The sequence below is a fragment of the Lagenorhynchus albirostris genome, chromosome 2, assembly GCF_949774975.1.
Source record: "Lagenorhynchus albirostris chromosome 2, mLagAlb1.1, whole genome shotgun sequence".
Classification (NCBI taxonomy): domain Eukaryota; kingdom Metazoa; phylum Chordata; class Mammalia; order Artiodactyla; family Delphinidae; genus Lagenorhynchus; species Lagenorhynchus albirostris.
The window spans coordinates 183,116,740-183,138,614 of record NC_083096.1 but is presented as its reverse complement, the minus strand read 5'-3'; positions in this window follow the sequence as shown (position 1 = coordinate 183,138,614).

The window sequence follows — 21,875 nt, the reverse complement described above, 5'->3', positions numbered from 1 at the left end:
TTGGTTGCTTGTAAGGCTGGTCTTAATTATCTAGGAGTGTGGGTCTTGGGCAGGCTGCTTAAACTCTCTGGGCCTCAGTTTCCCCAACTACAGGCAAGGGAGGAAGCCAAGGTCATCTCTCAGGGCTGTTAGTGCAACTGGGGCCAGCGAAGGAGCCATCTCATCAATCCACCAAGTCTGCAGAGCCAGCAGTGACACAAGCTTCCTCCTCATCCTCTGCCTCCTCTTCTTAGCCTGTGGGATGGATTTGAGGGTAAATGAGATAACGTAAGTGAAAGATCTCTGTAAACCAGCAGTCCCCAACATTTTTGGCACCAAGGACTAGTTTCGTGGAAGACGATGTAGTGATTCACCGCCGAGAATCCAGAGACGCTCCCGCAGAGGGGAGGGGTGGTTCAGGCGGTAATGAGAGCGATGGGGAGCGGTGGGGAGTAGCAGATGCAGCTTTGCTCGCGCTCGCCGCCACTCACCTCCTGCTGTGCGGCCCTGTTCCTAGCAGGCCGTGGGCGGCTTGGGTGTTGGGGCTACCTGCTATAAATGAAAGAGTTCCACGATGTTCTGTCCCTGGCATTCATATTATATTCAAGTGCTGTTTGATGACCAATGAACCACAGCACAACAGATTCTCTCCCCAGCAGCAATCAGAGAGGAAAGAGGGGAGGGCACAATCCTGCTTCCCCAAGTTAGCTTTCCCTAATAGATGCGCTATTTTCCAATCTTTAATTTTCCATGGTCCCACCCTGGAACCTCACTCCAACACGTTGAAAATACGCTCAGCGTGGCTGTGCCTTCGCAGCAGGGCTGTGTGCTCATTTGTTTCCTAGAGAAACAGCTTTCATGAACCAACTCATGGGGGGGGGGGTGATATGATGGTGGCACAAATTCGCAACTCATTAAACCATCCACATAGAACACAGTGTGGACCAAACATCTCCCTGAAGAGTCCAGTGTGAAAGAATAAGGAAGACGCAGCCCACATCAGGCCAGATGCGGAATCGCAAACCAAGAGCACACAGCGCAGAAGGTGCTGATTGAGATCTGCGGTTCGGCCCTGTGTTGCAGTAAATTCTGTAACTGTTAATCAGACGGGCATTATCATCCCTGATGACACCCCATTCACCGCCGAGAATCCAGAGACGCTCACCTGTGTGCTCCCTATTACATCTTTTGCAACACAATGCATCCTGAGATTATAATTCCTAGTTATGACCCTGCATTTTTATTCCCTTCTGCCTGCACGCACCACCAAGAAACACACGAGCCTTTTCAGATGTAAAATAATGTAGAAGAAAACCGTGCTTATTGTGGGGTTTCAGATTGATGGTAATTAGGACTCCCTATGCCCTCGATTAATGCATGTTTATAAACACACCAAGGGCTTGCCTCCTGTGGTGTCTGCAGGAAACAGGGACTCGGTCCTGACGTAACCACATTGACACAGAGGCTCGCTCTTTGGAACCAAAGCCAGTCATCTGAAAGAGGCTTACCGCTCCTCTCTGACTCAGGAGGGTCTGTTGTAGGTCCGCCAGATCCGAGAGGGAAGATGGAAGCAAACACGGACCTAGAGTCTCAGTGTTGTGTGGGCATGTCGTGGTCACCGGCTGACTCAGAGACGTCTAAGAGTTTCACCCAAGATACAATTTCACCCTCAGCATGAGAAAAGCTATCTCAAGGGCCCGATACTGAAGAGTGATAAAGATCTGAAGGAAGGTCCTCCTAAACTGCTGAACTTGGAGCAGCTCACTGAAACCTGTTTGCTTATTTAGGAAATGTATCCGTCGGGGTTCGACCAGAGAAATGAAACCAGTAGGAGGTAGAGCTACATCTCCATCCATATCTGTAGCTACACCTCTCTGTCTCTATCCAGATTCTTATCTACACATCTATATCCACATCTGTGCAGATACCTATATCCACATCCTTATCTAGATACAGACAGAGGTGTATAAACGTATGGATATATATTTTATATCTCTAAAAAAGATATATTGATAGACAGATATGTAGATAGATTGATATTTATGTTTCTGTGTTAGTTCAGGTTACTATAGATAACAAAATACCACAGATTGGGTGGTTTATATGCAACAGAAATTTAGTTCTCACATCTCTGGCAGCTGGAAGTCTAGTATTGGGGTGCCAATGTGGTAGGGTTCTGGCGAGAGCCCTCTTCCAGGCTGCAGATGACTGTCCATTCCTGCATCCTCGTGTGGTGGAAGACGGGAGAACATTCTCTGGGGTCCCTTTTATAACAGCACTTATATCATTCATGAGGGCTTCACCTTCATTATCTAATCACCTCCCCAACCCCCCATCCCCACCCATACCATCACATTGGAAGATAAACAGGTATTATAGCTCTATAGCTATATCATAATATCTATCTATATATATCTATATAATAAGATCTATCTTGTGCATATGTACCATAAGATATAGATATATATATAGGTCTAGACATATTGTATCTCTCTATCCATGTCTATAGATCATATTTTTATACCTATATCCATATTAATATCTATATATCATATCTCTATATCCATATCTATACAGATATCTATCTCTCTACTCTCTCTATATCTTTGTCTATCTATATATGATTTCTATATTGATTATCATATACACACATCATATATGTATATCTCTATATCCATATATATATATGGATATGTATATAGAGATCTATGTCTATCAGTAGATATAAAGATAGAGAAAGATCTATATAGAGATAGAGATAGAGAAATACATGGATATACATGTATACTACGAGGTTTATTTCAAGGAATTGGCTTCTGCCATAGTGGGGTTGGCAAGTTGAAATTCGTAGGCAGGCCGTCAGGAAGTGCAGGAGGGGACTCGCAGGTGAGGACTCTCAGGTGGGAGTTGACACTGCTGTCCACAGGCAGAGCTGCATCGTCCTCAGGGAAGGCTCAGTTCTGTTCACAAAGGTTTTCAACTGATTGGATCAGGCCCACCCAGATTACAAGGATAATCTCCCTGACCGAAAGTCGCCTCACTGTAGATGTCAACCACATGTACAAAATGCATTCACAGCAGCAGCTAGATTCGTTTTGGCTTGAATCACTGGGAACTCCAGCTTAAAACTAACCATCGGGCTTCCCTGGTGGCACAGTGGTTGAGAGTCCGCCTAACGATGCAGGGAACACAGGTTCGTGCCCCGGTCCGGGAAGATCCCACATGCCGCGGAGCGGCTGGGCCCGTGAGCCATGGCCGCTGAGCCTGCGCGTCCGGAGCCTGTGCTCTGCAATGGGAGAGGCCACAACAGTGAGAGGCCCATGTACCGCAAAGAAAAAACAAAAAAAAAACAAAACTGACCATCAAACTGACCATCACAGGAATGAATAGAAGATCTCTCATTCTGTTGGAGAAGGTGGTAGGTGCATTGGGAAGTTAAATATAGGAGAATAATTTGGGGAGGAATTTCCATCAACTATACAGAGTATTGAGTGTGTTATGGGTGTCTCACTAAATCAACACCAGCCATCTAGGAGCACGCACCCATGCACTAGCCCATGAACCATGACTACCCATGTACCAGGCACTAGTTCACAGACCCACACGCTAGCCCATGCACCCACACACTATCCTGTGCACTCATGCACTGCTCCATGCACCACACATTGGTCCATGCACCTAGCCCACGTGCTAGCCCATGAACCACATACTAGTTTGTGCACCATGCACTGGTCCATACACCATATATCCATGCACCACGCACTAACCCATGCACCAGCCCATGCACCCATGCACTAGTCCATGCACCACTAGCTCTGTCCTCCACCCTTGTGGGCTTGTCTTATTGAACCATCCACAACTCTAGGAGGGAGACCCCATTTCATCCCCACTTTCCCGATGCGAAAACACAGGTGAAGTGGTGTCTCCAGGGTCCTATGATTAACTCATGACAGAGACAGGATTTGAGCCTAGGATCCCTGGCACCTGAGTTTTTAATCCCTCTTTCACAAGATTTCCCAGTGATCTTTGCATTTTGAGACAGTCCTGTATTATTCTTGAGTGTCAGCACTGATGTTGCCAATGACCCACCTGTGATGTTTCGACTCATCATTTTGCCTCTCCAAGCCTGTTTCATCATATGGAAAGTGGGGGTGTTGTCTCCATTTTAGGCCGTCCCTATTTGCTAGATGGCTTGAAGGTTTAGGAGGTATCAAGTGTGTAGATATACTTTGTAAACTGTGCAAAATGGGAGGGATTCTTTTTCCTTAATTCTCATCTGAACAATTTTACTAACTACTACATCTGTGTTCAGCTTGGCTTGATGAATTGCCCTGTGTAAACAGGAAACAACAGTTCCATGGAACATGAGTGTGATGAAAAAATGCCATCTCTAAAATGCATTTATTTTCAGCCAAGGTTGGAGAGAAGTCCTCCACCATTCACTTTTTTTCTGTTGCCTATTTCCCTCTTTCCCCCTCTCCTAGAATGGGGGTCTCTGGAGACGCCCGAGCAGAGCCTGATGGCCTCTGTTACAACTTGTCCTCGCTCACAGCCCCATTCCTAGGAATATTCTCTGTCCAAGCTCAGCCACCTGCATCTTGCAGAGGCCCCAGAGGCCCCTTGTTCAGAACCTGACCGTCCACACGACTTGTCATGGGGGTTCTGTCCCCACCACGCTTCAGGGAGCCCATCACCCTTGGGTTTCCTTCTCCTGGTCTTGGAGCATTCTATGTCCAATGTTTGTGCCATTTCCTCATCTCTCTAATGGCAGTCTGCAGTATCTTTCGTTCCTTCCAAGAGAACACAACCCTGATGGATTTCCCCCTTCAAAACAGCTCAGGGTAGCATCACACATTGCCCTCCTCCACAGGACTGCTTCCCTGAGAAGAGAGGAGCTGTCATCTTTAGAAAAGAAAGAGGTGCTTTCTCTTCCTGCCCCTGCTCCCTTGCCTCCTTTTTCTCTCTTCTTGCTTAGTCCAAAACACCCCTTCTTTTTTTTCGTGGGCAGATCACCCTGTCACATCTTTTTGTGTAGACACACAGGCATGGAGAGTTGAAGAGGCGAGGTTTGCTCATGTACATCTCTCACCCACAACGTTTTCGGTGGAACCTGAAAGTGAGGATGAAGCCCATTTGAGGAGTTCTCTGAGGGAGCCTGTTACTATGGAAGCTCCAACTTGGCATCACATGGAAATACCTGCCTCCCTTGAAATCTGCCTGACAGTGATGCTCAGCAGAAAATGTGCAGCACAGTAAAATGGGTTTTTAACATTTATAGAGGGACCGTGATAGCCGTGCCTGCTAATTAATTATGCACAAACACTCAGAGGGGCACCTGGTAGACAAGTCTGCAGGTAATGGCCTTTTGACAAATTCCCTTCAACTCAATTTTTTCCAGGGAAGTCTTTTTTTTCAGTAAATAGAATAAGAGAAGGAGAGGCAGTTCATTTAGAGCTGACTGCTCTGGGTACCTATTAGTTGAACCCTCACTGAAATACTTCTCTCTCCTCCTCATTAGCGTGACGGGAACAGGACCTCGAGTGCCACCTGGCCTGCCTCGTGTGCTCAGGCAAATCCCTCGGGGCTGTCCGTCTCTAATCAGTGAAAAGCATGTCAGGAGCTCCCATATTAGCACGATCCACTCTCCCGGAGGCTGCCATCCGAGACCACTAAGGGGCTCACCGACAGTGGCTGGCGGGGACTGGATCCCAGTTCAGTCTCTGGAAGGAGACTTCTGCAGAGCTCAGAGACACGGGATGTGGAGTTTGGGTCCTGAGCCCTCCGAGGCTTCCAAGGAGACAGAGAAGAAGCACCGGGCCCCAGTGAGCTCTTGGTGCAAGGTCACCGAAATTTGTCACCACATTAAAGGAGACCAGTGAAAGCGGGGATTGAAACTTCAGGGGACAGGATGGGAATCGGGCAGAGGGAACGGCATAAATGGGGGAAGTCCTGAGCACCTGTCTGGATGGAGGTGGCTCTGTCATCAGGACCCTGGGCAGGCCCTGGTGAGGAACTTTCCAGAAGCAGACTGGGTTGCACCAGGCCCCTCACACCCACCCTCTAGGGTTTGGGTCCTTCCCAGTGGGGGTGAGCAGTGTGAGGGCACAGCCCATGGGGACCCAGAGGCTGAGGCAGAGCAGAAGTCAGGCAGATGGGCGGGGAAGGTGGAGGCCTCTCCCCGTGCAGGGGGACATGGGGTCAATGGCACAGGGACCTGGGGGGGGGTGCCAGGGGCCTGACCTGGAGCACGGCAAGCAGAGCAGTAGCTCTGGGCACGCTTTCTAGTCCTTCCCTTAAAGCCCCTGGGACAGAGTGAGGGGGAGCTAATGTCTGGGAAGGGAGGCAGTGGCCCTTTGGGAACCAGTTATCAAGATCAGGGCCATAATGGCCCCCAAAGCGTCATCGTCCCACAAGGGTCCTAAGCCTGCCTGGGCTCCTCTATGATGAACATACAAGTGGAAGACTTGGGTTATGTTGTGGGTAGAATTGTGTCCCACCCCCCCTGCCAAATTCACATATTGGAGTTCTAATCCCGAGGACTGCAGAATGTGACCTTATTCTGAAATAAGGTCGTTGCAGGTGTAATTGGTTGAATTAAGATGAGGTCGTACTGGAGTCAGAGACTCTAATCCAATGTGACTGGTGTTCTTATAAAAGGGGGACTTGGACACAGATGCTCAGACAGGGAGATGCCACATGAACGTGAAGGCAGAGACCGGATGATGTGTCCACAAGCCAAGAAGCACCGAAGACGCCGGCAGAACCTGGGGAGCTGGGCGACGGGCCCTGGAAGATCCCCCTCAAAGGCTCAGGTGACCCACCCTGGATCTCAGACTTCCAGCCCTTGGAGCTGGGAGAGGATAGGTTTCACAAGTTCGAGCAGCGCATCTGGGGGCTTGTTGGGAGCTCTGGGGTCTGATTCAGGTTAGACCCGGAACAAACCCTGAGACTCATCCTTCAGTGTTGGTGGTTGGATCACAGCTGCTGAAGGACCACACTGGGCATCACCACCCCAGTGTCCACGGGCTCAGGAGTGGCAATAAGGTCACGGGCTGGGGTGAGGGGGGAGGTGAGCAGCCAGGCCAGGATGTGGCTTTCCAGGCCTCGGGAATTCCACAGGAGACCGTGGAATGTGGTGCATCCCCTTGGGGCTGCAGGCTCTCTCCCAGCGCTTTCCCTTTGATTCTCATCACAATGTGGTAAAGAAAACAGAACAAGTGATCTTATGAAGACTGTGAAGGCCTCAGTCCCACAGCCACAGAGCAGAGAAGGGATCCCACCTTCTAGGGATGTGACCGCCATCCTCAGTGCATCACACCCGCTGCTCCGCTGGCCCTGGGTCTCTATTGGAAGATGAGAGCCTTCAAGTCAGTGACATTTCTCCAGAGGAATTTCAAATGATGAATTGTTTAGTAGGTGAAATCCACTTCCTCCATAATTGGAAACACAAACATAAGTGATTATAGACTGATTTCTAGCAATTTGGCAAATTTAAGGAGCGCACCAATCTGCTGGAATGGAGGCTGGCGTTGGGGGCTTTGCCTGTTCATGGTGGATTCAGGGGCTGCACAAGGGCTGCACAGAAGGGTGGGGTCCCAGAGGGCACTGTGCTGGCCCAGCGTGGCCCTGGATGTCAGGGAGATGATTTTAAAACTCAGACCCAAGAACGTGGCTGCCACAGACACACAGATGGGCCGTCTTCAACCACCCCGAAGACCCAGGATTTGTTACCTGTATCTCCCTGTGCTCCAGCACACACACACACACACGCTCACAAATGTATGCACACACACACCCATGCACACTCATACACATGCACACAGACACACATGCACTCACATGCACACAAACTCCATCACACACACACTCATGCACACCCGCACTCCACACACACTTCTTCTGTCACCCTGTCCTTCCTCCGTGCTGTCTCCCCACGATCTTCACTCAGCTCTGCGGGGTCAGGACCCCTGTGCAATCACAGAGATGCAGAAGTGGTGGTGGTGTCGCCTCCATTTACTGGGTGGTCCTCACATGACCAGGCTTTGTCACATCAGCTCAGTTTAGCCCTTCTCATGGAAGGCAAGGGAATCTGTGCTTTTGAGATGCAAAGTGTCCTGTCCATGGTCGTGCAAGCTCACTCAAGCTCATACAAGGTCGTGAATCTCCTTGTCCCAGAGCCAGTATATGTGTCAAATCAATGCCCCTTGGAGGACCCTGAACCATTGGCCTTGTTGAGTCCCTGAGCTCATCCCCACACTTGCTCTTTCAGTTTTCCAGAGAATGGCTGATGGGTAAACCGATTCCTGCTCAGGAGTTTGGGCCCTTCTGGGTCCCACCCCACACCCTTGCTTGTACTTAGGAGGGGTCACTGAAGTTTTATATCCCTGCCTTGTCAACTCCAATGGACTCTGGCAATGCCATTACTTCTGCTGTGTTTACAAGTGTCAAGCAGAGGCCACTGTCTAAGCCCAAGGAATTAATCTGCAATGGAGAATTCCAAGTTCTGAGAAGATTTCCAAGGAAGTCTGGGTGACAATGTTTGATTTAGTGACTGCATGCCTTCTTGTCTAGCTCCCAACATTGTAATACCTACTGACCGAGCCACTGGCTTCCCCTCTTGTGACTTAAAATCGATGCCTCTCCTCACCCCTCCTGCTCACTCATCCCTCCTCAGGCCTGCATCTCAGTCACCCAAGGAGGGAGTCAGCTGGAGACTCCTTAGGGAGCTTCCAGCTCAGGGATTCCGAGATGGGTACGCTTACTCCAAAAGGTCCTCTCACTGGATCTGCAAAGGTGCCAGGCCTCCGAGCAGCTGTGCTGTCCCCATGTGCCCACCTGCCCAGAGGCTTACCCAGGCTTCCCCCAAAATGGCGCCCTGCATCCTTCTCCTTTCTCAACCCAAGGATGCCACCTGGAACTAACCCCAGGGAGATTAGACCCTGCCTGTCACACATTTAGACAACAGTGTAATAAGCATGTGTCAACTGAAGGCACAGAAGTGATTAAGAAGAGAAATCGAAGTGAGAATGATTTTTAAGAGCTCTGTGTTGCTAAAGCCTTGGTCCTTAGTTTGGTCTCCAGGATATATTATGCAAATCTCACTCTCTCTCTGTGTCCCTCTAATGGAAGAGTCTGGCTGGGTTTGCCTGGATTTTTAAAGTAGAAATTTAAATACAATATCTGAAGCATTTAGCCTTACTTACAGCAACACGAAAACTCCAATTATCAATTAGAACTGATAAAGTTTTACAGACTGTTCTCTTTATTAGAGCCATATTGCAGCTAATTCTAGAGAACGATTTCTTGGAAATGTCCCTGGGTTATGGTTTCGCTGACTCCATTTTGCAGAAGATTTAAGATTCCAGCGAGAGCCAGCCTGAGCGTGGGGCAGGGCTCGCCACCGCCATCCCTGAGCGGCCTGGACGGTTGGTTGGCTCTCACGCAGAGCTTGAAAGAGGACCACAGATGGGCCCTGTGGACAAACCAGGCCCCCAGTTAGGTGATTTACCAACTCCTTTATGTGTTTGGTTTAGGTCTTCTGTCACTACGAGGTGCACCCTTAAGTACCTGCTGAGAGTCTGCGAAAACAGGGGGAAGCAGCGTCCTTCACAACTTTATGCCAGCATCTCTGCAGCCAAGGCCTCTGTGGGACACATCGGCAAGCCCACCATTCCCAGCCCTGGGAACCCTGCGAGTGGCCCACGAGAGTCAATCTCACACCACCCGGAGCTGCCTCTGAACATCTAGCAGCTCTGCTCGCCTTCATCTCGCGGCATCTGCTCTGCACCTGTCATGCTTCCAGCTTGAAGCCGTCGGGCTTCCACTCCAAATGCAAAACCTGCTGGGCCAGTGGACGGGAGCAGCGCCAAAGGAGCTGGTCTTGGAGCCAAGACTTCTGAGAAGACCCCTTACTCATCCGTATCGGACAACACCAAGGGGTACATCATCCCTGGTTTCCAGGGGAGGAACTGACCCTCGGGAAGGCTCAGGGCTTGCTTGAGGTGTCAGAGCAGGACTCAGACTTGAGTTTTCTCTGCATGGAGTCTGGACTCTTCCACGGTGCCGAGATGCTGGCAGAATCACATAGAGATGCTCCCTTTTTAAACGGAGCGTTCTGGTCATGGCATGTCTGTTCCAGTCCCAAGGTCTCGGCTGTGCTTCTGGGTGGCCCGGGCCACGTCCACATGTCTATAAATGCTGGAGCTAATGGCTTTGTTCCCACACTCCTTACATGACTGATTAGTAATTAGGACTGAGCTAAAATTAACTCACTGTCCCCAGAGCCCAGCACAGCCAGGCTGGGCTCATTGGCTAGTGGGTGGTAAGTGAGTCAGCCTCCAAGGGGAGATGGAAAGCTTAGTTCATTCACTCATTCATTCAATATACTGTCACTGAGTTCTAGGTCGATATAACCTCTGTCATCAGGATCCCTAGAATGTGTGCAGGGTTGTCCCAACCACAGGGTAAAAGAAGGGCTGGGTCTTGATCTGGGATTCTTCCACCTCCCCGGACCTTCCACCATCCCACCATGCAGGCAGCTCAACAGTGGTGGCTGGGAAGATGGTAGAAAACCCAACCTCCTTTAAGAGAAGGGAAGTTGTCAAATCCGGCCAACATGATAGGATGTGCTGGGCGTGGCAAAACCAAGATCAAGGCCCCCCTCACCCCCCAAAGTGATGGGCTGGGGAGGAGATCCTCGAAGACTGTTTCCCAGCAAATGCTGTGGTTGCCTGAGTCCAAGGTAGTTGACCTGCAGTGCCCTGCAGTGGGATCTGCATTGAGGGGTGGTCTAGAGCGGGGGTCCCCAGCCCCTGGGGACCTGTTAGGAACTGGGTGGCACAGCAGGAGGTGAGTGGTGGTAAGTGAGTGAAGCTTCATCTGCCATTGCTCCCCACCTCTCGCGTTACCACCTGAACAACCCCTCCCCACCAGCCCCATCTGTGGAAAAATTGTCTTCCACGAAACTGGTCCTTGGTGCCAGAAAGACTGGGGGCCACTGGTCTAGAGACTATGCCCTCCTCTTCCTGGGTGGTCTGTGGTGCAGTTTTCTCCTTGCTGGGGTGTCAGTGGGAGACACCAGACTTTTGCTGGCTGCAGTCTTACAGGGCAGCAGTGGAAAGGAGTTTGTTATTAAGTGAAGCTGAAATCTTAAACAAGTCCCAAGGGATATGAGAGAGGAAGGGAAGAACCAGGAGTCTGGGTGACAAACTGCAGGACGGGAGGGAACGATCAGAAGGCGGCAGCCCTCTCCTGCCACAGACATTAGTGCCCCACCTTCTCTTAGGTGCTGGCAGGGCTGATTTACCTGTGGTCAAGGTCAGCTCACTCACCAAGGCCAAAAGGGGAAAATCCACTTAGGTGTTGTCAAGTATAGTGAGAGGACACACAGTTCTTGACCATGAACCAGACAAGATCACACACCTGGAGTTTCATAGAACCAGACAAATGGAGAAACCTTCTGCAAGTGGGACGGGGGCTCAAGTTCTAAGGGCATTTGTTCTAGGGGACCAGCCTGGGTCATTCCTCCAGCCTCTGGAAGCTTCCTTGGAAAGTGGGGAGCAGAGGGATGCCCAATGCAAATCCCACTGCATGTTTCCACTCATGGCAAACAAAACTCCACCTTGCATCTTAGCAAATAAATTAGTGGCGAGGAAGGAACTTGGAGCTGGGAACTTGGCTTCCTATTGATCGAGAGCTTCATCCATATTCCTAAAACTCCAGAAGTGAAGCCCTTCCATGCGATCCTTGTGAATTTTCCACCCCTCGCCAGGCTAAGTCTGGCTCCATCCCAATGGATTTTCAGTAGAAATCTTCAACCCCAAGTGAGCAAGTTCTCTGAGCTTCTATAAGATGACAGATCATGGCTGGACCAGAGAATGAAGACCCGGTCTGTGAGAAGATGGGCTTTTTCTCTTTAGCCCAGGGGGCTGGCCTCTTACAGTGCTAACATGTTCAAGGCCTATCCTCCTAGTAAACACACGCTAAACTAATAAAGAAGATGTGGTACATAGACACAATGGAATATTACTCAGCCATAAAAAGAATGAAATAATGTCATTTGCAGCAACATGGACAGACCTAGAGCTTATCGTACTAAGTGAAGTAAGTCAGACAAAGAAGACAGATACCATATGATATCGCTTATGTATGGAATCTAATTTTTAAAAATCGATACAAATAAACTTATTTACAAAACAGAAAGATTTACAGATTTTGAAAACTCATTATGGTTACCAAAGAGGAAACTTCAGGGCGGGGGAATAAATCAGGAGTTTGGGATTAACATATACACACTACTATATATAGGATAGATAACAAACAAGGACCTACTGTATAGCACTGGGAACTCTACTCAATATTCTGTGATAACCTATATGAGCAAAGAATCTGAAAAAGAATGAATATGTGTATATGTGTAAGTGAATCACTTTGCTGTACAACTGAAACTAACACAACATTGTAAATCAACTATACTCCAATAAAATAAAACAAAAACAAAAAACAAAGATGAACAAATAAAAAATAAGAGAGTCCAGAATTGCAAGCTCGTGGCCTTCGAGTTGCACAGAAGACCTGGGCGTGCTTCTGGGTACGGTGAAAGGGGGGAGGGGCCCTCAAGGAGCTTAGATGGACACAAACCCCCAAGGCAAGGGGGAAGACGGTGGAAGGCACCACACCCAGGAGATGACCCACACATGGCCCAGAAGCCGGAGTACAAAGGGTGAGGGAGCCATGTTGAAACCTGATTCATCACTTGTAGGTACAACAGCAGCTCTCCCATCAGCCAGCAGAGGACGAAAAGACAGGGATGCGGAGATTCCACATGGGGACCCAGTGGGAATTGCTCTGCCCAAGGATTGAGGGTGGAAATTCAGGGGTGACAGAGAACAGAGCATCTCCATGTTAATTATCGTCCCCAGAACCCCAAGACCAAAGAGGCCACATCTGGCCCTTTTCATTTAGGACAGTTTCAGAGGCCAGATCTTAACGCGTGAGTTGGAAAGATGCCTTTGAAGGTCTCGTTAACGAAGGTGCAAAAAGGTGTTTTTATTTAGAAGTGTGGCTCATCTGATCAGGCCACGGAGGACCTAGAGGGGGCGGGCAAACAGGGCAGCATCTCCCCTAATTACTACTTTTGCTCCTTTTAAGCTGCAGGGACTTGGCGCTGAGACCCCGCCTTCAAGCGAAGGTCAGAACCTTCAGTCATAAGGGCCTCCCAAGATGTACCTGGCAGGACAGGAAACTCTAATGAGTTTGTGTTGTTCTGTCTTATTCACCAGGAACAGAAGGCATTTCAGTCTCTCCTTTGTGGGTGGGATGATTTGCTTCCACATCCCTCCCAGGGGTTCTGAGATGCTCCACAGACTGGCTTCCCAATGTGTAGATGTGGGGTCACTGGCTGACCTTCTTCCCCAGAGCTGTGTTCCTTTATGTTGATCCCAGGCCGTCCGAGAAGCATGTAGTCAGCCCTCTCTCTGAAGGGTTGTTTGCGAGATGAGTGACCATGGGGAGGGTCAGGGGAGACTCTTCCTCGGGGTCAGCATGAGAGCACCAAGGAGGCACCATGGAGATGGGGGTGGGGATAGAGGTGGGGCAGCGAGACCTTCTCCTAATTTGACTCAAAGGCCTGGGGAAGAGTATGGAAAAGCCAGTGCATCCCCCATGCAGACACCTTCCGCTGGCTGTTTCCAGACATCCGGTAGGAAAGCAGATTAGAGAGAGGTCCTCCTTCCAATATCGCAGGCCAAGGGGGCCTAGGCAAGAAGGCAGAAAGAGGACCCTGGAATTCGGGGGCACAGGGCAAGCCCAGGGCCTCTGCCTTATGGAGCTTTGAGGCTAAGATGCTTGCTCCACAGACGAATGGATTAGCCGTGCCTTTCTTGTTGTTTTAATTTCACTTATTTAAAATGTGGACTGATGAGCCCAAAACATGTTACCCTAAACAATGGCACCTTGAGATATTGAACATTTAAACTGAAGAGATTTGAGAAACAGCAGGGGCAGGAAGGATTCTCTGACCTCCCCCTGAAACAGGTCAGGAGGCCCTCCTGTGAGAGGTGTCCTACCCAGGCCCAGAGGACAGGAGCACCCTCATCTCCAAGACAAAGAGACACTGAGACGAATCGGAAGGTACATGATTCTCTAGGTCCCCCTGTTGGTTCCCTCCCCTGAGCTCAGAGCCCTTCGTTCCATCATGATTTTCATGACTTTCCCTCCTTCCTCAAACCTGTGCTCGATGCTCAGCCATCACCACTTACGCAGGTCTTCATTTCCTCATGAAGTCTGTCATGTCATATAATACCTACATTACGTACATTTGTCTAGTTTTCTCTTGCTAATCTGCCTTCCGTTACAGACCACAGCTGAGAACCTAAAAGGATAGAAGGAAATATTTTGTTTCCTCCCCTACAGGGTTGCGTATTCCTTCCTCACTGGTCATTTATTCTCTTAAATAATTTTGTTTGCTCTGTCCCTTTTACAGCTGGCATGGCTGCCACTTTTTCTCAAGGAGAAGGACCAAGCTTCCTGCTGGGTGGGCGGTGGCCGTGGTGCACAGACCTTACCGCACATGCCCCAAGAACCCCAAGTTCCCATCACGATCGGCTCTTTGTTCAGCTGGGGAGCTGCAGAATATCTCTTAGTTCCTTTGTGCCTCTGTGATCTCATCTACACCGTGGATATAATAATAACCCGCATCTTATGGGGCTGTGAGGAGTTAGTGAGTTAATGTACCTACAGAGCCGAGATCGGGCCTGGTGAGAACGAGGTATGGGTTCTTGAGATTGAACTCTCCTTGTAATACAAGGAGGAAATGGGGACTATAGCCAAGGAGCAGGGTCAGGGATTGGTGGGTGGTGGGGTCAGTGGTGGAAATTTACTAAGAGGGAAGGGCAATTCTTCACTGAACCCACCTAACAGGATTCTCACTGAAGGTAGGCCAGGGTGAGCAGATTACTACCTGGGGGATGAAGAATGTGGTCAGATGTGGACGGTGGGGGCTCTAGCTAAACCAACTTGATGGGATTCTTGCTAAAATCGAGTCCTGCAAGGACAAGAAGTCCCAAAGTCGTGGCCTCCTTGCGGGGAAGGTGCAGAGGGGCCTGACAAGACCTGGTCAGGGAAGACTCTTTGTCAGACAGAAATCTGCATAATTATGTTTCAGAGCAGTTACTTGGCATCAGCTCCGTGCAGCTTTTGACTCGTTTTGTAACCACTGATTCTTGAGCACCTACTGTGTGCCAAGCCCTTGCCCCGAGTGCACCCCCTCTACGTGCATTAGCTGTTTGCTCCTCCCTGAGTCCTGGAAGGCAAGTACTGCAGGGTGATGCCCAGGAGACTGAGGTCTGTAGGGGTTAATTCCCATTAGAAAGAACCTGGACCAAGACTCTTCAGGTTATCAGCAGAGATCCAAGGTCCTGTCCTGGAAAATCAGGTGGCCCAGCAACCCTCCTCTTTCTGACCTTGTGGAACAGTGAAGACAGGTCTGCAGAACCTCCCATGGCTGCTCTGAGGACCTGTGGTGTCCAAGCCAGGTGGCGGCTGCTGTAGGGAAGCAGGTTTCTGGAATCCCATCCTTTTGGCAAACCACTGGACTATACAAAGCTCTTTGAACTGCGTGTACTTATCTTTAAATATGCTAACGAGTGCTGGGAGAGGGTTGAGATGTGGGGTTTTCAAGTGGATTTGACTACAGAACATTATTTTTATGGGATCATCTCCTCACTGTTTTCCAAAGGAAAATGGTTGGGAAATGTTGTCCTGAATGCCCTTGAAGTTCCTCTGCAGCCATAAAATCTCTTTGATCTGATAATTTCACAAGACTGAATAATGCCATGCATCTAAGAAAATACACGGTAAAAAAAAAAGAGTAAAAGGCACATCAGCTTTTCTTCCCCACAGATGGCACAGGGAGGGTGAAATTAATGACTGTCTTTCCTGGACCCTCCAGCATCTCTGCAACTGGGCAAACGACTCTGTAGAGCCATCATCTCGTGTCACTTGGACAAGATCCATCATCGGTGGCATTTCAGCCTTCCTCCTGGGCCTCAGCATTGTGGTTTGAAAAACAGGCCTGCGTTAATTGTTTGAGTCTATGGTTTCCCTCCTATTCCCCCTAGCAGAAGACAAGGGCCATTGCCTTCACTTCATGGCAACAGTTGTCAAAAAGACAGCCCTCCCCCAGAATGTCGATTCTGCTTCTCCTGCCCTGTGAGTTTTCCATCTACAAGAACCACTCAAAGCCATTTGGCAGTTGAGTGCCTGGGATCTCAATGAGAAAATCTGCTCAAGATTAGCAGGATGGAAAGAGGTTTACAATTTTGGCAGGAGCCTGATTATGTAAATCAGGAAGTGCCCTGCCCAGACCCTGGAGGCCTCCAAAGCTCATCAGGTGTGCTCAAGAAAAGAAGCTGAGTGTGTTCCTGTATACTAAAGGTCAACCCCAAAGTGGGTCTGTAGAATCCCGCTGGTGGATGCAGCTCTTCCTGTCCACGCTGGTTTCTGGACTGCCCCCTAGATGTCTGATGGAAACGTACTTCCAGAAATCCACTATACTCCAATAAAAATTTAAAAAGAAAAAAACAATGTCATTGGAGGCTATTGTGAACTTAAATATAAATAAATAAAAATTTATAAGAAATGACAAAAAAAGATATACACTCCTATATTAAATAAATATTTTGCTATTTGTGCATCAAATGGAATTTACCAATCAATCTTATATTGTAATCTAAAATAAAATGAAAGTACCATTCAAGTTGAAATGGGTTAACTGGAATTATTAATTAAACTAATTCTTGGCAGTAAAAAAGAAAAGAAAACTAAAAAAAGAAAAGAAAAGAACTTCCAGAGAGTGCAACCTGCAGGGCTGTCAGTGAACTCAGTTTTTTTTGAGAAATGTCACCAATGTCATACCAATCAATGGGTAAAACATAGGACCCTAAACTATACATGGGCCAAAGACACAAGCAGGTAACTCACAAACACAAACAAATGACTAGAAAAGTGTCCAACAGCCTTGGAGATCAAAATGCAGATGAAATAATGAGACATAATGTATATGTGTTAATGTGTACATGTTTGCCTATCAAATTAGAAGTGACCACATACATTCCTAGTAACCAGTGAGTGAAATGATAAGTCTTCCTCATCACTAGGGAGTATATAAGCTGATTTTGGGGGGCAATCTATCAAAGATTTTGTAAAGCCTAGTCAAAAGAATAGTTAACATTTACCAGACGTCAGGTTGAAATCTAAGTGCTATAGACACTCTTGAATATGTACCCCTCACAAATACTCAACATGGTGTGTGTAGTATCATCTTTATCCTCATCTTCTGGGTCGAGAAACAAAAAGAGAAAGCCTTCAAGTAATTGGCCCAGGGCTACAAAGAGAGTAAGTGACAGAATTTGAACTCAAGACACATAGCCCCAGCCACTTCACCTTACTGTTCTGTGTGACTTACTCATTGGTTCCACATCTATGAAGGAGCCTAAATACACACTCACGCACATCTATGACACTAATGTTCACCAGTTTATCTATGATAGTGAAAACTTGGAAATAACTCAATAACTCAAAGGAATAATACTCTTTTTGTTTTTAATCTAGAATTTCAGGTTATGGATGCACACAAACACACTAATCTCCAGTGCCTGCCTAAATCCTACTAAAAAGGATGGTAAGTGGAAATTTTCAATAATGCACAAGATCACAAGGACAAAGAGAAGAGAAAAGGAGACAATACATTATTGTGGATGCTGAGAGGAAGAAAGAAGTGTTAACAGATTCAGCCATCCAAGAAAGCAGAATCCAATCAGCAGTATAAGAAACACAGAAAAGAAAGATTGGTTCAAGATGGCAGAGTAGAAGGACATGCTCTCACTCCCTCTTTCGAGAACACCAGAATCACAACTAATTGCTGAAAAATCATCTGCAGGAAGACACTGGAACTCACCAAAAAAGATATCCCACAGGCAAAGCTAAAGAAGAAGCTGTAATGAGATGGTAGGAGGGGTGCTATCACGATAAAATCAAATCCCGTAACTGCTGGGTGGGTGACTCACAAACTAGAGAACACTTACATGACAAAAGTGAACCAACTGTAGTGAAGGTTCTGAGCCACACGTCAGGCTTCCCAACCTGGGGGTCTGGCAATGGGAGGAGGAATTCCTAGAGAATCAGACTTTGAAGGCTAGCAGGATTTGATTGCAGGACTTTGGCAGGACTGGGGGAAACAGAGACTCCGCTCTTGGAGGGCACACACAAAATAGTGTGCGCATCGGGACACAGGGAAGGGGAAGTAACCCCATAGGAGACTGAACCAGACCTACCTGCTAGTGTTGGAGAGTCTCTTACAGAGGCAGGGACAGCTGTGCCTCACCAAGGGACAAGGACACTGGCAGCAAAAGTTCTGGGAAGTACTTCTTGGCATGAGCCCTCCCAGAGTCCGCCATTAGTCCCAACAAAGAGCCCAGGTAGGCTCCAGTATTGGGTTGCCTCAGGTCAAACAACCAACAGGGAGGGAACACAGCCCCACCCCTCAGCACACAAGTGGATTAAAGTTTTACTGAGCTCTGCCCACTAGAGCAACGCCCAGCTCTACCAACCACCAGTCCCTCCCATCAGGAAACTTCCACAAGCCTCTTGGATAGCCTCATCCACCAGAGGGCAGACAGCAGAAGAAAGAAGAATTACAATCTGCAGCCTGTGGAACAAAAATCACATTCACAGAAAGATAGACAAGATGAAAAGGCACAGGGTGATGTACCAGATGAAGGAATAAGAAAAAACCCCGGGGGGGGGGGAAACTAAATGAAATGGAGATAGACAATCTTTCAGAAAACGAATTCAGAATAATGATAGTGAAGTTGCTCCAGGACCTTGGAAAAAAAATGGAGGAAAAAATCGAGAAGATGCAAGAAATGTTTAACAAAGATCTAAAAGAATTAAGAACAAATAAACAGAGATGAACAATACAATAACAGATATGAAAAATACACTAGAAGGAATCAATAGCAGAATAACTGAGACAGAAGAAGAGATAAGTGACCTGGAAGACAGAATGGTGGAATTCACAGCTGCGGAACAGAATAAAGAAAAAATAATGAAAAGAAATGAAGACAGCCTAAGAGACATCTGGGACAACATTAAACACAACAACATTCACATTATAGGAGTCCAAGAAGGAGAAGAGAAAGAGAAAGGACCCGAGAAAATATTTGAAGAGATTATAGTTGAAAACTTCCCTAACATGGGAAAGGAAATAGCCACCCAAGTTCAGGAAGTGCAGAGAGTCCCATACAGGTAAACCCAAGGAGAAACATGCTGAGACACATAGTAATCAAATTGGCAAAATTAAAGACAAAGAAAAACTATTGAAAGCAGCAAGGGAAAAATGACAAATAACATACAAGGAAACTTCCATAAGGTAAACAGCTGCTTGCTCAGCAGAAATTCTACAAGCCAGAAGGGAGTGGCATGGTATACTTAAAGCAAAGAAAGGGAAGAACCTACAACCAAGATTACTCTACCCAGCAAGGATCTCAATCAGATTCTATGGAGAAATCAAAAGCTTTACAGACAAGCAAAAGCCAAGAGAATTAGGCACCACCAAACCAGCTCTACAACAAATGCTAAAGGAACTTCTCTAAGTGGGAAACACAAGAGAAGAAAAGGACCTACAAAAACAAACCCAAAACAATTAAGAAAATGGTAGGGCTTCCCTGGTAGTGCAGTGGTTGAGAGTCCGCCTGCCAATGCAGAGGACACAGGTTCGTGCTCCAATCCAGGAGGATCCCACATGGCGTGGAGCGGCTGGGCCCGTGAGCCATGGCCGCTGAGCCTGCACTTCCGGAGCCTCTGCTCTGCAGTGGGAGAGGCCACAACAGTGAGAGGCCCGTGTACCACAAAAAAAAAAAAAAAGGTAATAGGAGCATACATATCGATAATTACCTTAAACATGAATGGATTAAATGCTCCAACCAAAAGACTCAGGCTTCCTGAATGGATAAAAAAACAAGACCCATATATATGCTGTCTACAAGAGACCAACATCAGACCTCAGGAAACATACAGACTGAAAGTGAGGGGATGGAAATAGATATTTCATGCAAATGGAAATCAAAAGAAAGCTGGAGTAGCAATACTCATATCAAATAAAATAGGCCTTAAAATAAAGGATGTTATAAGAGACAAGGAAGGACACCACATAATGATCAAGGGATCAATCTAAGAAGAAGATATAGCAATTATAAATATATATAAACCCAACATAGGAGCACCTCAATGCATAAGGCAACTGCTAACAGCTATAGAGGAAATCGACAGTAACAGAATAATAGTGGGGGACTTTAACACCTCACTTATACCAATGGACAGATCATCCAAACAGAAAATTAATAAGGAAACACAAGCTTTAAATGACACAATAGACCAGATAGATTTAATTGATATTTATAGGACATTCCATCCCAAAACAGCCAATTACAACTTCTCAAGTGCACACGGAACATTCTCCAGGATAGATCACATCTTGGGTCATAAATCAAGCCTTAGTAAATTTACAATAATTGAAATCATATCAAGCATCTTTTCTGACCACAACACTATGAGATTAGATATAATTACAGGGAAAATAATGTAAAAAACACAAACACGTGGAGGTTAAACAATACGTTAATAAATAACCAAGAGATCACTGAAGAAATCAAAGAAGAAATCAAAAAATACCTAGAGACAAATGGCAATGAAAACACGATGATCCAAAACCTATGGGATGCATCAAAAGCAGTTCTAAGAGGGAAGTTTATAGCAATACAAGCCTACCTCAAGAAATAAGAAAAATTTCAAATAAACAATCTAACCTTACACCTAAAGGAACAACAGAAAGAAGAACAAGCAAAGCCCAAAGTTAACAGATGGAAAGGAATCATAAAAATCAGAGAAGAAATAAATGAAATAAAAACAAAGAAAGCAATAGCAAAGATCAATAAAATGAAAAGCTGGTTCTTTGAGAAGATAAACAAAATTGATAAACCATTCGCCAGACTCATCAAGAAAAAGAGGGAGAGGACTCAAATCAATAAAATTAGAATTGAAAACAGAGATGCTACAACAGTCACCGCAGAAATACAAAGCATCCTAAGAGACTGCTACAAGCAATTCTATGCCAATAAAATGGACAACCTGGAAGAAATGGACAAATTCTTAGAAAGGTATAATCTTACAAGACTGAACCATGAAGAAATAGAAAATATGAACAGACCAATCACAAGTAATAAAATTGAAACTGTGATTTAAAATCTTTCAACAAACAGAAGTCCAGGACCAAATGACTTAGCAGGTGAATTCTATCAAACATTTAGAGAAGCGCTAACACCAATCCTTCTCAACTCTTCCAAAAAATTGGAGGAAGGAAAACTCCCAAACTCATTCTATGAGGCCACCATCACCCTGATACCAAAACCAGACAAAGATACTATAAAAAAAGAAAATTACAGACCAATATCACTGATGAATATAGATGCAAATATCCTCAACAAAATACTAGCAAACAGAATCAAACAACACATTAAAAGGATCATACAACATGATCAAGTGGGATTTACCCCAGAGATGCAAGAATTCTTCAATATATGCAAATCAATCAATGTGATACACCATATTAACAAATTGAAGAAAAAAAAACATATGATCATCTCAATAGATACAGAAAATAGCTTTTGACAAAATTCAACACCCATTTATGATAAAAACTCTCCAGAAAGTGGACATAGAGGGAACCTAGTTCAACATAATAAAGGTCATATACGACAACCCCACAGCAGACATCTTTCTCAATGGTGAAAATCTGAAAGCATTTCCTCTAAGATCAGGAACAAGACAAGGATGTCTAC